The sequence below is a fragment of the Hibiscus syriacus genome, unplaced genomic scaffold, assembly GCF_006381635.1.
Source record: "Hibiscus syriacus cultivar Baekdansim isolate YM2019G1 unplaced genomic scaffold, ASM638163v2 tig00117034_pilon, whole genome shotgun sequence".
NCBI classification, from domain to species: domain Eukaryota; kingdom Viridiplantae; phylum Streptophyta; class Magnoliopsida; order Malvales; family Malvaceae; genus Hibiscus; species Hibiscus syriacus.
Genome location: NW_024063533.1, coordinates 1,119,736 through 1,132,818, shown reverse-complemented (window position 1 = coordinate 1,132,818; position 13,083 = coordinate 1,119,736). Strand labels below are relative to the sequence as shown.

Here is a 13,083-nt window from a genome sequence, read left to right as displayed (position 1 = left end):
GATTATTCAGGATGGTTACAAGCAATGTCAGTCGGATCACACTTTATTTGTCAAAACAGCTTCAAACAACAAAAAGACAATTTTGATTGTCTATGTGGATGATATCATTCTAATAGGTGATGATTGTATAGAGATAGAAAGATTGAAAAAGCTATTGGCGAAGGAGTTCAAAACCAAAGACTTGGGAACTTTAAGGTATTTTTTAGGCATGGAGGTTGCAAGGTCAAAAGAAGGAATAATGATCAATCAAAGTAAAATATATCCTTGATCTACTATCAGAAACTGGAATGAAGTGATGTAAGCCGACAGAAACACCCATGGAAACAAATTTTAAGCTAAGGAGAGAAGAATTGGGAAGTCATGTGAACAAAGAACAGTATCAAAGGCTAGTAGGTAAACTAATTTATTTATCACTTACTAGACCTGATATTGCGTTCCCTGTCAGTATAGTGAGTCAATATATGAATGATTCAAGAGAAGAACATTTAGAGACTGTGAATAGAATTCTAAGATACTTGAAAATGACACCAGGACATGGGTTAATTTTTAGAAAAAGTGATGATAGAACAGTAAGATTTTTTTCGGATTCAAGCTGGGCAGGTGAATTAACGGATAGAAGATTTACAACTGGTTATTGTTCATTTGTTTAGGGAAATTTGGTTACATAGAGAAGTAAAAAAATAGGCAGTGGTGTCTCGAAGTAGTGCAAAAGCAGAATTTAGAGCAATGACACTTGGAATTTGGCTTCAAAGAATGTTAACCGAGCTGGGGTTATGTGCCAACAAATGGTTTGAACTTCAAAGTGACAGTAAATCTGCAATAAGTATTACAAAGAATCCAGTTCATCATGACCGAACAAAGCATGTGGAGATTGACAGGCATTTCATCTATGAAAAGGTGAATGGTGGAACGGTAAAACTCAATTATGTTTCAACGAAGAATCAATTAGCATATATTCTCACCAAAGCACTTCCAAGAATTATCTTTGATGAGATTATATCCAAATTGGGTCTTTTCAACATTTACTCCCCAACTTGAGGGGGAGTGTAGGTTATGAGATAGATAATGATAATTAATTAGTATTTTAATATAACACTAACTCTTAGAAAGTTAGATAGATAAGGATAACTACTAAGTAGTTTAGTTTAAATTAAATACTTGTTCTCACTTACTGTATATATTTATTAAACTTGTAACCTGTTTTACATGAAATACGACAGTGAAGTTTTTCACTTTTCCTTACCTTTGTCAATTAATTTATTTCATCACCTAATTCCTTTGACTTCACTTTACATTAGCCCTATTTTCAACACTAGCAACCCATCTAATAACACCCTCCAATTCTTTAAGTCTATCCACTATATCCCTGACAATTAAGGCATACAAATCAGGGCCTATTCCACTGCCGTTTTACCATCTAATTCTACAATCTGGCGACCCTGAATACCTCATGGAAATGAATCAAAAAAATATAATCCCTTTTGAACAACCTTTAACTCCATCAAAATAGGTGGACCCAGACCAGAAGCCTCCTTAAAGGAACCTAAAAACAATCCTGTATAATCTCTTAAAATATCTATAATTCCACTTCTCTTCCAATCAGAACTGGTAGTTGCATCCACATTCAATTTTACAAAACCCTTAGGAGGGGGGACCAAAGTATCGTAAGAGAAAATCAATTTGTTGTTGGGGAAACAAGAATCCCCAAGAGAGGGGTCCCTGATAAGAGAGTCCAATGATATATCAAGATCTTTAAACTTAGCTAAGAACCAAGATGCAAGCCTAACTCTTGCTAAGAAAAATAAGTTAGTCTGGTCTAACTTCCTACTTTCGAAGACAATGACATTGTCTTGAAAAACACCGGAATAAAATTCCAAATAGCAGAACTAAAATTCAGTTCTTCTCAAGCTAGAAGGAAGCTCTGTGCATTGTCTTGAAAAACCGAATTAATATTCCAATATTGCAAGAATTTATTCCAAAGTGACCACACGACATGACAAGAAAAAAAATAAATGAGTAGAAGATTCATCAACCAAATTACATAGGGGACAAGAAAGATCAATAATACCCATTACTCCTCTTTTAACCAATTCAACCTTCACAGGCAGCTTGTGAATGACCACCTGCCACATAAAAAATTCAACTCTTGGTGGCATCAATCCTTTCCACAAAATTTTCTTCCAGAAAAGGTTATCTTGAGAAACCGAGGAACAAAACTTCACACATGAACTAACAGAGTAAACACCAACCCCGTCCCCTTTCCAAATCAGTCCATCGATTGCCTCTTTAGCAAGGCAGAAATTAGAACTGGTAGACATCAGATTAGCCAACTGTTCAAATTCCCAATCTACCAAACTCCTCAACTGAATATTCCTAATCCATCCCAAAGGACTAAACTCGTCAAATTCAATTAATTTGCCACTCTTATTAGAAGAAATAGAAAACATCCTCGGGAAAGAAACCTTGAGTGCGCAGTCCATCACCCAGTGGTCTTGCCAAATCTGAATTAACTGACCATTACCAATTTGAATTCTGCACATACTACGAAACTTTGAGCCAAATAAGTCTTCTTTAAAATGATTATTAACCATTGCACTCTAAATCCAATAAGCTTGAGCTGGAGCCTTGCTATTGAACAATAATAAATAAGGATTTATGTTGTATTTAAAGCATATCAACCTCCTCCAAACAATATTTCTATCATTAGCAAACCTCCTAGACCATTTTCCCAAACGGGCTCTGTTCATATTAATTAGATTCAACACTCCCAAACCTCCCTCATTCTTGGGTTTGCACACAGTGGGCCAACTAACCTAATGAACCTTATTCTTCTCCATTCCACCTCCCCATAAGAACTTAGACATAATGGAATTGAGTTTAGAATTAACCGAGGATGGAATTTTAAATAGAGATAACTAATAAGTAGGTAGTAAACAAAGGACCAATTTAATCAAGACTAACCTGCCAACGAAAGAGTGGCATCTTTCCAACCAGCAAGTTTCTTGTAAAAGTTTTGAACAACCGGATCCCAAAGTTGGGAAAAATTCCTTTTTGCACCATTCTTTTGAGCCGTATTGACACCAAATAACCTATTTTTCTTTAGGTTCAATTGAAGACCAGACATGACTTTAAACACTTTTAGAACCCTCTTAACATTTAAAATTTGTTTCTTCGGAGCCCCACAAAAAATTATCAAATCATCTGCAAATTGCAAATGAGAAAAATCGACAGCAGTGTCGTTCCTACCAATCTGCAGTCCACAAAACAGCCCCTCAGAGATTGCCTTTTGCAGCAGTAGATTTAGGAGTTCCCTAACTAAGTTAAAAAGCAATGGAGACAGAGGATAACCCTGACGGAGACCCCTAGCCATGGGAAATTCCTGAGAAGGGACCCTATTAATCAAAATTGAAATCGAAGCTGTCGTAATACACTATCTAATCCAACTCCTCCATTTGATGCCGAATCCCATTTTCTCCATAACTTAAAATAGAACAGCCCAATCCACTGTATCATATGCCTTCCTAAAATCTGCTTTGAACATGCAACCTTGAAGTCATTTTTTCCTCCAAAAGTCTACCCCCCTCATTAGCTATAAGAGAGCAATCTAATATTTGACGTCCTGGAATGAAGGCAAACTGCTTAGGACTGATTAAATCATTAATGCAATTCCTTAGTCTCCTCGAGAGACATTTTGAAAGGACATTGTACAACCCTCCCACAGGCTTATAGGTCTATAATAATCTAATCCACCAATATTAGACACATTTTGAAAGGAGCTTGTACAACCCTCTGTAAATTCTTTTTCTAAAATCAAACTCTGCTCCAATGAAATTCTGGAGAAATTCTGGAAAACTTCAGCTTCAAATCTTCAACTTCCAATGTAGACCTTGTGTTAAAAATTTCAAAAAAATGGTCATTGACACTAATTTTGATTATAGCCGGATCTTGAGTAATATCACCATTCACATTCAAAGCACTCATGAAATTCCTCTTCCTCCTAACTGAAGCACAAGTGTGAAAAAACATATATTGTGATCCCCTTCTTCCACCCATTTTGATCTCGATTTTTGAAACCATATATGTTCTTCAATTCTGTACAGCCTCTATAATTCTGCTCTCATAGAAGACAATTATGCTCATTTTTCTTTTCAATTTAGATATTGTAATTACTGGATATTATCCTCTACCATATGAATTTCCTTTCTAATTCAGCAATCTCTACAGCTGGAAATTGGTCTCTCTTCCCCGCCCAATTCTTGATCGCCAGTTTTGTTGTTCTCAGGATAGACAAAATTCCATCTCTTTTCTGTTTACTCTTACATTCTTGAACAGTAGAATGTACTAAATTTTGAAAACCTTCCTCATCCATCAAATAATTAAACAGTCTGAATGGTTTTTTGCCCCAACTAACACCTCCATTCTCAAGAATAATGGCATTATGATATGACACAAACCTAGGTAAAAAAGTTTGAATCATATCAGGAAATGCCTCCAAGAAATGAACAACAACTAGGAACCTGTCCAATCTAACAAATGTTGGGATATCCTGATTGTTACACCAAGTGGACCTACCCCCATTTAAAGGCAAATCAATTAAATATGTTTGTTGAACAAAATGGCTGAAAATCCCTATTGAATTTATATTTTGAGCTCTCCCAACCTTTTCTTCTTCTGATAAATACACGTTTAAATCCCCTCCCACACATATAGGGATACTCTGTGCACCAAGGAAATCAGTTAGCTCTTCAAAAAATCTGGCTTTCTCATCTTCAATAGCAGGCCCATAAACATTAATGAAACCACACCTAAATTGGGAAGTTCAAAATTTACAAAAAAAGCAATAAATCTTCTGTTTATCATATGATCTTCCTTTTCAAACAAGCTCTCATCCCAACAGCTCAATAAACCTCCAGTAGAACCCACTGCTGGAGATTCTAGACTCCCTTGAAGGGTATTCAAACCAGTCCTCCTTAAAAAATGTCTCTGAACCTTCTCCAATATGGTTTCTTGTAACAGGAGTATTAAAGGGCATTTCTTTAAAACCAGAGTTTGAACAGCCCTGTGTTTTTCCATTCTTCCCAATCCCCTAATATTCCATGTAATAATGGATAATTAAGTTTTCATTATTAATAAAAAAAATACCAGAACCCCAACTAACATGACCTCAGACCCGCCTCAAATCTTCCTCAAACTTAATAATTTTTTCTAGAAAAGTTGACTTCCTATCCTTGAAAGACAGCCCCAATAACTTACTAATTTCCAAAGTAGATAGCACTTCCTCCAGCAAAACCTAAAAATCTTCCATCTTCAAACAAAATGCCCCTAAGACAGTAACCCTATTTCTAAAATACACCTCAAGATGTAAGATAACATAGAAAAATAAAAACCAAAAATTACAACCATAAACTAAAAAAACGTCTCTGAATACAGCTGCCAACGAGTCACGAATCAATTGGAGGAACAAGTTCTAATGAAACTTCACAATCTTCAGGGACCCAAGAATTAGGTTTAAAGGAAGGATCAACTTCATGCACCAAGATTTTGAATAAATTAGCATCGACCTTCAACTCCAACAACTCATCATTATCCCTTGAGCCTTTGTGAGTAATTGAATTTTAGCCCGATCAAAAGATGATGGAAACTCACAACTGCTGTCAATTGCTAATAACTTGCCCCACTTAGATGCAATGTTTTTGAAAGTATCCCAATTCCAAGCATGAAAAGGAATACCTTCGTAAACTAGCCATACGCGACGGCACTCCACCACTAGGCTCTCCGACCAAGTTTCCCCTCTGGAAAATCATTCTGCTAGAGTCTCTAACTTATCATCCTTCACGTTACTCAACGAATCAGAGTCTTCAAAGACCATTAGAACTACATTTCCAGTAGTTCTTATTAGCGTGAAACCGGCCAGTCCTTTGGCTTGTATTTGGTTAGCAAGATCACCAATTTTGATAAAATTCTTGCACCACCCCACAAGACAATTATTCAACACGTGAAGTTTATCTTCGTCCACAACACCCTCAACTTCACAATGTTTACTCATCGAAATATCTTCGATCCCAGACTTACGTTGAGCAACTGTCGAGGACTTTCGCCAATAAGACTGTCGAGGTTTATATTTAGCCAAAGAGACTCTAATTTTGCTGCCGTAAATAAGATTACCATTCATCATTGAGATCATTTTCCTTGCTTCTTCAATTGTAGCATAGCGAATAAACCCAAAGCGAACTCCATTCGAGTTCATTTTTTTGGAATGAAGGCATCCATAACTTGACCGTGTATGCCAAATATATATCCAAGTCTCTTCCAATGGATCTTCTCCGGCAGGTTCTCAATGAATAACGTGACGCATCCACTACTATACCCATTTCTACTGTTTATATGACCTTCCTTCTGCCAATTTTGAAATCCGTTTCTTCTCCTTCTCGCTACTTCAGAAGATTTTTCAATGGAATACCCCTTCTTGGTTCCATGGTGATCAACTTCAGCAGAAGAAAGAGTGGGTGTTACCTTCACTTAAGAAAGCTTCTCCATCCTATAATTCTCACCTTGCGAAAGAGACATACCACTGTCAACAATCCTAACAACAGGAGGTTGACAGTCTAATGTTCCTTTAACAAAGCATTTATTCAAAGAATTGGTTGAAAGAGGAAGTTCACCCGACCTCGCAGAAACTGCTCTTAAATTTTGCTGATTATGGTGGGTAGGAGAGTGGCTCAACTGTCCAACCTACCTCCCGTGCCAAGTTGCCAAAATAGCGTTCATATCAGAATGTACGGGAAGAGAGAAATTACCATATTGCCTCAAACCGGCTAGAAAACGTCTGGTGAAGGCTCGCCTGTTTCGTTTCCGAAGCTTTGACCTCTCCTGTTTATTCTCCCTATCACAATTTTCCTTATCGGAGTAGAAAAAACCATATCTGTTGTTGCTCCCAGAGGCTGCACCTGCCGCTACTATTGTAGCTCAAGTTCGCCTGGGATGAGACGATGGTTGGGGTTCCATGGTGAGATCTGGAAATTAACAGAAAATTGGAGGAAAGGGTTGACTTCTTGAAGATATGCGTTGATTGAAAGTCTCAATCGCAAATCTCAGACCAGATTTGAAATCACCTAGAGCCGACGATCTTCACAGGAAAAAATGGCGTCAAATGGTGGTCGGAGTGTGGTGGCAGACGGCTGACAGCGGGCGGCGGGTGACGATCGACGGCGGTGGATAACAGGTGTTGGAGGAGAGTTATTTTCAAAAATGCCTAGGCTCGTGGAAATTTGTATCGCCAGGATAGGTGAAGGTTCTGGTGTCTTGATATTAGAGGTAAATTGAGCTATATATTTTTTATGTATTTCAATCACAAACCCCTTTCCCTATTGTTGTTTGTGATATTTTCCATTTTTTCATAATGGTTATATCCCTTTTCTATTAAGGAACTTGAGCATGCATAAAGATGAGGAGCAAAAATTTATGGGGAGGTCCGAGGATATAGGATGTCAGGTTGTTTTCAAAGAACTGAAAGTATTCTACAATAGTGCCAGCTGTAATATTCAGTAATCTTTGTTTTCTAAACACAAGTTATGACTTCTAGGTGATTCTCATCATATTACTCAACCATATATTGATGGGAGAGGTGCCATTTTGGCCATAGAATGTGCCTTTAAACAAGTAATATTCATGACTACTTTTGATTTGTAGATAAGTTGTCCATTAATAGTTTAGATTAACCTTTATGTGTTGTTCTACGATATTGTAATGCTCTGCTGTACTTCTCTCTAACCCAGGTGATTTCAAATTTTGAATTTTCACGAGCCCGTTTTGAATCTTTTCTCTCCTCTGTCAAACACCCATTGTCCTCCGTAGTCGTCCGCCACCCGCCGCCTCCGCCAGCCATCTGCCGCCTTACTCCGACCTACATTTGATGTGTTTTTTCCTGGGAGGTTCATTGGCTAATGGTGTTTTCGGATCTGGTCTTAGATTTGCGAAAATCACTACCATTTGACGCAAATTTTCACAGCTTCCTTTGTTGCCTACCGCCGCATCCCGCTGTCAGCGTTCGAAACTGTCTCACCTTCGAACTCGTCTTCTCTTCGCGACCATAACCTGCGTTTTCTTGTGTAGAGAATCGTTGCTTTTTGCTCTGTAAGTTTCGATCTATCCATGGCACCTCAACCACCGTCCCAACCCAGGCGACATCGAAGGTCTGCTGCAACAGACGTGGTGGATGCTCCAAGGTCTGCTGCATCAGATGCGGTGGATGCATCCTCTGCGGGTCATTGTTCTGCTCCTCCTTCAACGACTAGGATTTCATCTCTCCCTCTTGAAGCCAAGGATTTAGAAGCGAGAGTGAAGGAACTCAAATCTCTAGTGGCTGATTTGAAGAAGCGAGAACATGAACTTAAAATGCTGGAGGATACAATATCACGAGGTAGGCAGTTCAAAATCGTTGGACTCGTCGGTGCAAACACTTCATCTTTTTCTGGTAAGGAAAAATGTTCAAAGGTGAATGAAAAGAACACAGATTCGGAAACGATACAGACGAGTTTTCACCAGACGTTTTCTGGCTGGTTTGAGGCAGTTCGGTAATTTCCCTATTCCCCAGAATGTTGCTATGAACGATGTTTTAGCTGCCTTGGCTCGTGAAGCTGGTTGGACAGTTGAGCCCGACAGTACTACTTTCAGAAAAGATTCTACGTCCCAAAATCAGCAAAGTTTGGGAACGTATTTAGCGAGGTCAGGTGACAGTCCACATTTATCCAATCCTCTGAAGAAGTGCTCTGTTAAAGCAACATTGGATTGTCAGCCACCTGTTAGAAAAGATGACATTTGGTCGGTCTTCTTCTCAAGGAGGAAATCATAGGGTCGGGAAGTTTTCAGTAGTTCAGGCAGTACCAGCTCTTCCTAACACCGATATTGATCAAGAAGGAACCAAGGAGAGCACTATGAAAGAGTTCTCTAATGAAGATTTTCCCGAAGTAGCGAGAAGGAGTAGAAGTGGTTTTCATAATTGGTCGAAGGAAGGTAAGCCAAGTTTCGGGAATGGGTTCAAAAATGGTTGTTATACAATTTTTATCGAAAACCTTCCAGAGACGATACATTAGAAGAGACTTCAATCTATTTTTTGCACATACGGTAAAGTTATTGATGCTTTCATTCCCAAAAAAAAAAGAAACTCGCAAGGGGTTCATTTTGGGTTTATTCGCTTTGCAACAATTAAAGAAGCCAAGATAGCGATTTCAAAGATGAATGATAATCATATTTATGGCAGTAAAGCTAGAATCTCTTTGGCTAAGTGTAGACCCCGACAATCTTACTGGAGAAAGTTCTCGACTGTTGTATGCTGTAAGTCTGGGCTGGAAGATATTTCAGGGATTAAATTCTATGAAGTTGAGGGCGTTGTGGACGAGGATAAGCTACACATGCTAAGTAACTGTCTTGTAGGGTGGTGCAAGAACTTCATTAAAATTGGTAATCTTGCTAACCAAATTCAAGCCAAAGGACTTGTTGGCTTCACGCTAATGAGGGCTGCTACAAATATAGTTCTAATGGTTTTTGAAGACTCTGATTCATTGAGAATCGTGAAGGATAACTATCTAGAAACTCTTATAGAATGGTTTTCTAGAGTGGAAACTTGGTCCGAGAGCCTAGTGGTGAATTGTAGTCATGTGTGGTTAGTTTGCGAAGGTATTCCTTTTCACGCTTGGAGTTGGGATACTTTCAAAAGAATTGCAACAAAGTGGGGCAAATTAGTATCAATCGACAACAGTTGTGAGTTTCCATCATCTTTTGATCGGGCTAAAATCCAAATACTCACAAAATATCAAGTGAGAATTGATGAGTTGTTGGAATTGAAGGTCGGTGATAATTTATTCAAGATTATGGTGCATGAAGTTGATCCATCCTTCAAACCTAACTCTTGGGTCCCCGAAGATTGCGATATCTCATTAGAACTTGATCCTCCAATTGATACTTAATTGTTCGGCATCTGTTTTCAGAGGCGTTTTTTTTCTACAAGTTTTTGGTTGTAATGTTGGTTTGTTTTGCATTAGGTGTTGTTAGATTTGGTTAATAGGACAGTCAATTTAGAGGTTGATGTCTTACCTATTGAAGGAATTGAATGGACTAGTGGTGTTATTTATGGGTGGTTTTAGGTTGTTTTTGTTCATCGGTTCTGTTATAGGTGTTTGTAAGGTTGTATCTTTTGTAATCTCTTATGTGCAATAAAATCCTTAGGCACTCTTTTCCTCCTTCCGCTGATTAAGAAGCTACACTACTAGCTCCAACAATCAAGAAGGGGGGTTTTTAACGAGGCCTGAAATTCTTATTAAAAAACTGACTACTTTTGATTTGCTATCAGTTATGTCTAGCGTCTATAACAGTGTATAGGGGGTTCCTTTTTCTGCTCCCATGGGTCATATCCAAGTATAAACATGATTGTCGACTTCAAATGTTCATATCTTTTGGTCTTGGTAGCAGTCCAAGTTGTATATAATACAATCACGATTGAGAATAAATTGCTTGAAAATGTAGTAAAGGTTGTCAGTGAACCTTACCAGTTCATGACCATAAAGAGCTGCATGTTAGCTTATTCACACTTAAATGAGCGCTTCTAGAGTTTCTAACAGTCACATTTCACTGGCACTTTACTTTGGTACTCCGACAAGCTGCCTACTAATATTCTAATCTTTTTCTTTTTTTAATAAGAGTAGGAGGTCTCCTTAAAAACCCCCTTCATACTTCTTGGCCCACCGAAAGGTAGCCAGTATGTAGCAGAAGGAGGAAAAGAGTACCTCGATTTTATTCAATAATCCAAAACCTTCATACAAAGTTCGATAAAAATAGAAGATTACAAGCCAGAAATAAAACATATCGAAAAAACCAGCAAACAATTACTAAGAACATATAGACAAAAGAGACAGATCAAATACATAATTGGAAGATTTGGTTTATCATGCACTTACATATTGTGCCGTTTCAGTCTGGTCTGCAACCTAACCAAGTGGACTATGTGAATGCTCATGCTACGTCTACACCTTTGGGTAAGTTGCTGTTATTTGATGTTCTAAAGTTCGTTAACACTGGTTTTTGTGTGAATCACATATCTGGAATATCTTGTTTAGGTGATGCAATTGAAGCAAATGCAATCAATTCCATATTCACTGACCATGCAACATCTGGTACTTTGGCCTTCTCCTCAACAAAGGTAAATTTTACTATTTCGGACCAGATCTAGGAGAGAAGTATCTTAAATGTTCTAAGGCAAAATTACCTTTGGTTATTTATGCATCAATATGCGGAACCGACAAGATAGTTTGAAATTGATCTTGTTGAAATTTTTTTCCTGTTTATTTCTTCCACCAATGTCCAAGATATAGTATCTTAGTTGATTACTGCCAACTTCAACTTGTCCCCCCTCCTGAGAGAGAACCTTCTCGATAATGTTGTTCACGTCTCTACCAAAAGAAATGTGCATTCAAATTTTTGAGCGACTTCTACTACTAAGTTTCTTACTCTTATGTAAAGAGGGGTGTGTGTTGGTTGGGGTGGGGGGGAAGGAGGGAGCGAACTAGGAGAAAAGGATAAGTTTATGTTGCTTTTCTCCATGCTGGACCCCACTGCACTGTAACTTAATGAAGTAGTTTCATTTCTTCCCTGCTAATAACTTTCATCGACTTTAACCAATTCCTTTTTTAAAATTGCTACAATCGCCTTCATACACAGGGTGCTATCGGGCATCTTCTTGGTGCAGCCGGAGCTGTTGAAGCAATTTTTACCGTTTTAGCCATACACCATATAAGTATATCAGTTTAGCTTCTCCTTGATGATTCAATTGAAAGCACCTTTCAACTTATTGGCGTGACGTAGCTTTTCAAAAAGCTTTTGAAATGGTTATAATAGTAATTCCCACTTGTATGAACCAATTTGTTATCTCTGTCTATGAGTATATCTGCCTGTATTCAATTAGTGGTTCAAAGTCGATGAACTGTACGGAAGATTCTGTTCGGTTCACTTAAGAAAGTTTGGAACTGTACTAAATGAACATTATGGTGGTGTCTTATTGCAGGGGATTGCACATTTGACACTAAATCTCTCTAAACCCGATCCCATATTTAATGATGCTTTCATGCCTTTGACTGCTTCCAAGGAAATGCCAATTAGGGTTGCATTGTTTAATTCTTTTGGCTTTGGAGGAACAAATGCATCCTTACTTTTTGCATCCCCTTCCTAGAACAGTTTGATTGGTCAAACATTCTTGTTTCGGTGGATATTGGATGCCATCACTTTGGTTCGATTGCACCTGCCCGCACCTTTAAAGCCGATGAATCAGTCATCGTGGCAGAAGCTTGTTTTTCTGTTCTCATATTTCATAAGTAACAGTAAAACCATTGAAGAAAGCGATACAAATTGAAATGTACCTTTGGTCATATTTGTACATCAACAACATTCATGTGTTTTTTTTTACCAGAGAGTTTGCATCGTAAACCATTTTGAGGACATCCCTAGGTTTAAGATACTATTTTTCCCCATTACCCACTTTCTTCAAGAGCATTGTCCCTAAATAAATCTTATAAAACTAAGCTTTATTTTGTAACAAAAAAAGCATCAAACCCATTAACTTACATTGATATTGTTAAGGAAATGGTATGTCACATTAAACTAATGAATAAATCTCATTTAGTCTGGACTATAATTAATATTTTGTTTTTTCATGCTTTTATAATATTTCTAAGAAATAGTTTAAAAAATTAATATATATATACTAAAGAATATATAAAAGTTTATAGTTTATTTTTAGAAATTATAATTTTGATATTTTTATAAATTAAAATTTTTTAATAGAATGATCCATATTTCACATTACTTACACTCTCCTCCTTGTAATTTATAACAAAAGTTGTGTGACCATAATAAACTTTGTTACAGGTTACTAGGAGGATGAGAATGTAAGTAATTTGAAATATGAATTGTTTTATTAAAATTATATGAAAGTTTTCTCATAATTATAATTTTAAAAAAATTATAATTAAAAATAAGTTATAAATTTTTATACATCTTTATTTTTTTAGAATTATTAATATTAAACAAATATTA

General features: G+C 37.3%; 1 long non-coding RNA gene and 1 pseudogene across 1 annotated transcript; both read left to right on the top strand.

Moving 5' to 3' along the window:
- Positions 1-13,083, top strand: part of LOC120196669 — a 40,717-nt pseudogene that overhangs the window by 19,475 nt on the left and 8,159 nt on the right.
- Positions 7,430-12,040, top strand: LOC120196673. Its single transcript, XR_005523199.1, has 4 exons — positions 7,430-7,659; positions 10,970-11,030; positions 11,112-11,194; positions 11,713-12,040. It is a non-coding gene; the product is annotated as an uncharacterized LOC120196673 (long non-coding RNA).